This window comes from Henckelia pumila, chromosome 2 (assembly GCF_033568475.1).
Source record: "Henckelia pumila isolate YLH828 chromosome 2, ASM3356847v2, whole genome shotgun sequence".
NCBI classification, from domain to species: domain Eukaryota; kingdom Viridiplantae; phylum Streptophyta; class Magnoliopsida; order Lamiales; family Gesneriaceae; genus Henckelia; species Henckelia pumila.
The window spans coordinates 187,324,748-187,328,407 of NC_133121.1; the positions used below are offsets into that span (position 1 = coordinate 187,324,748).

Here is a 3,660-nt window from a genome sequence, read left to right on the forward strand (position 1 = left end):
CCCAATAAAAAATTGGCAAAAATTCTTATAAAAAATTGGCAAAAATTCTTATAAGACGATTTTAAGGATTATTTTTATGAGACGAGTTTTTTATATGGGTTATTCATTAAAAAATGGAGTAACACTCTTGTAAGACGGTCTCACAAATGAGACGGGTCAATCCTACCCATATTTTTAATAATAAGTAATATTTTTGCCATAAAATATAATACTTTTTAATGGATAACCCATATAAGAGACTCGTCTCAAGAAAATGACCTTTGAGACCGTCTCATATGAGTTTTTGTCTTACAATTTATGCCAAAATTATTATTTATTATTATAAATATGGGTAGAGTTGACCGTCTCACGGTTGAGACCATCTCACAGAAGTGTTACTCGATAAAATGGCAAAAACTCCTATGAGATGGTCTCAATGGTCATTTTTATGAGACGAGTTTTTTGTATGGAGTATCCATTAAAAAATATTATAATTTAGAGTAACACTCCTGTGAGACGGTCTCATCTGTGAAACGGGTCAATCCTACCTATATTTATAATGATAAGTATCAAATGTAATACTTTTTAATGGATAACCCATATAAGAGATCCGTCTCAAAAAAATGACCCTTGAAACCATTTCATAAGAGTTTTTGCGTATAATTTATGCCAAAAGTAATACTTATTATTATAAATATGCGTAAAATTGACCCGTCTCGTCCTTAAAAAAAATATGTGGTCCAAGATATATCGCATCTTTAATAAGTCGGACAAATAGAAAATTGGGTTGAGTTGTTCACGATTTCACGTACATGTACGCTCTCTCTGGCTAAACTCTTTGAGAATTCTTTGAAAATTGCAGCGCAGGTAATTCTTTGTCGCTCTTCTGATTCTGAAATTGAATTCGATTTCTAGTTGTTTTATTTGGAATTCTCGTTTGGATTTAGATCTTATGTTTTTGCGTTAATTTTCGATTGGATTTAATGTTTTTATGTATTTTTTGGTTGGAATTCTTCTTTGTGTGGAGACCCTGAGAACAAAATTGAAACGCAATCATCTCCTTGAATTTATAGTTAATTTTGGTGAAAAAGAAAGGCGGGCTTTGATTTAATAATGTTCTTGAATGTACCGACAGAACAGCATGGTGGCGCATCGACGGAGAATGTAGATCAGAGCTCAATGTTCTTTGACCAAAGAAGCCCATTTCCTGGTGAAGCCTCCCGCATTTTTATTTGATGAAGCAGCGTAAACTCTTCTATTAATCTTGTACTGTTGTTTCAACTCCGTCCGTTTTCACTACCTTTTGCTTGAGCCTTTTTGATCGGATTGAATGTGAAAACTAAAGAAATTTTGAACCCAAGAAAACAATATATAAAAAAAAAAATCTCTCAAATGAAAGATGCTGAACCTTGGAGATATAATATAGGTGGGATCAAATACTTTTACAGTAAGTTTAGTTGACTGAGTTTGGAAAATGAGGGGAGTGAGTTCAGGTTCGAAAAGCGAGGGATATGCATAGGAGATCGTATTGGAGGTTTGAAAACTGAGGTTTGAAAGCAGATGTGTTTCTGTATTTCAAGTGATAAATCTTGGTTGTTGGAGGATGTTATTGCTTAGTATATTTATTATTAAGATTATATATAGTACTACAATTTCTGGTTTATAAACGGCAAACCAATTTTTGTCATGCATTTACATTGTATTTTCTTAGAAACTGGATTTTCTTTCGATTTTTATTGACTGTTTTGTGAGTTTAGAGTACAAACATATACATATTTTCTTTAAATAACTCTGTAATTTCAAGAAATATGGTGTGATAAATTCATACTTTTTATTGAGAAAACCAGTCAAATGTGTTTTACATGGAGTAGGATAAGTCTTGTGTTCTGTGGAGGGAATCCAGGATTTTATCTTTGTTTTGATTCAAGATCTGGTAGATGATACTGCGAGCGGGGAATTTGGCAAGAGACGACGCAGATGCTGTTGCTTGAGGCCTCGGAAGAAAATAAAGATTATGTACTATTTTTGCCCATATTAGATGGTGAATTCAGAAGTAATTTGTAGGGGAAGTCAATTAATGAACTTGAAGTGCGTTGAAAGATTATGTACAGTTTTTGTGCATTGGCTGCTGGATTTCATGTTTCTACTACATGTGGAGGTCAATGTATTGCTCTCAAAGTGATTTACAATGGAAATCAAACGGAAGTGGATGAACAAATACGTGGTATTTCACATGATGACTGGTAAGTTGCCTATAGTGAAGCTCTCCCCGAGATTTACAAATTACAACGGAAATCAGACAGAAGTGGATGAACATATATATTTGTCGAAGGACTTCTTTTGGCGTTGACGGGTTTCAGCTTTACTTATTTGTCGATACATGTTTAGTCATTCAACAATAGTTTTCTGAGATTGCTCCTCTATTACATATTCTCCGTATTTAGATATAAAAATAAATTTCAATGATCAATGATTTCTTCTCGTATTGATTCATATTTTTAAATCTATTTCTTTGACTGGAAAACAACATTATTTCTTTCCCGAGCAGCATTGTGTGATATGGACCTTAAGATCAGTTTAAAAGTAAATTTCAATGATCAATGATTTCTTCTTGTATTCATTAATGTATGTTTTTGGTTATGTTGTTTGTTTCAATACTGAATTTAGGTCGCCTTAGATATATCCAAGCTTTCAAGGACATTGTCAGTCAATATGCCTATGCCTCAACGAAGACTGAGATGTGAGAGATAAGTTGTATTGTGTGGTAAAAACCATTCAATCGGAGGAAAAGCGATTTTGTGCTATTGACCATTCGATACGAGGAAAAACATTTTTGTGCTATCGCTTCTTTACCAACTAATTGGGGGTGAAGAATGTTAACTTCTCTGTGGCTTGTGGAGTGCACCTTTCAAACACTTTTGTTGCCTCACTGATATTTCTCTGGTGGAGGATATATTTTTTGTAGCAAAAGTGTCTTACTAGATTTTTCCATTTCCCTTCACCCCATTGCCTGAGAAATGTGAGGACCACAGGATGAGCATTCTGTTGCAGCCAAGAGTTTTTGAGCTATGTTGCTGTTGCAAATGTAATATCTGCATCGGCAGGGACGATCCAGAAACTAGAAACTAGAGTTAGGGTGAGCTTAAACTTAATTAATAAATTATATATTATAAAAAAAAGTCATTACATTGTACTACTAAAAAAAATAGAATATTTGTGTTTTGGTCCTATATGTATGTCTATAGGATTTTGATTTTCTATGTTGTCAAATTTCAATTTTAATTTGTTATATTTTTTTTTTTTAACTTTCATTTTTCTTCCGACTTGGTTCTAACATGAAAACCATTCAGTACTGATATGACAATTGAGTGTACAGTGTCACATTAGCATTTCCAATAAAAAGAGACTAGATTTACAGAAAAAAAAAATTATGTGACTAAACTGAAATTTGATAACATAGATAATCAAAATCATAAAATGATAAATTTACAAGACCAAAATGTCATTTTCCACCAAAAAATGAAGTTGTGAACTAAAATTAATAAAATGTGCTAAACCTCCGGTGTCGAAAGTAAATTTTATTGGATTAAGTAAAATAAATTATATATGTATTAAAATATCTTTGGGATAAGCTATAACCTAGTACTGACCTAAGTTAGATCCGTCCTTGTATGTGGGGTA

At 32.8% G+C, this 3,660-nt stretch overlaps 1 long non-coding RNA gene across 3 annotated transcripts; it reads left to right on the forward strand.

Moving 5' to 3' along the window:
• Positions 1-775: 775 nt before the first annotated feature.
• Positions 776-3,114, forward strand: LOC140884381 (uncharacterized). Of its 3 annotated transcripts, XR_012150641.1 has the most exons (3): positions 776-846; positions 1,115-2,222; positions 2,647-3,114. It is a non-coding gene; the product is annotated as an uncharacterized lncRNA (long non-coding RNA). The 3 variants fall into 3 exon arrangements; XR_012150639.1 differs by lacking the exon at positions 2,647-3,114 and having other exon boundaries at positions 1,115-2,449; XR_012150640.1 differs by lacking the exon at positions 2,647-3,114 and having other exon boundaries at positions 778-846; positions 1,120-2,449.
• Positions 3,115-3,660: the final 546 nt, after the last annotated feature.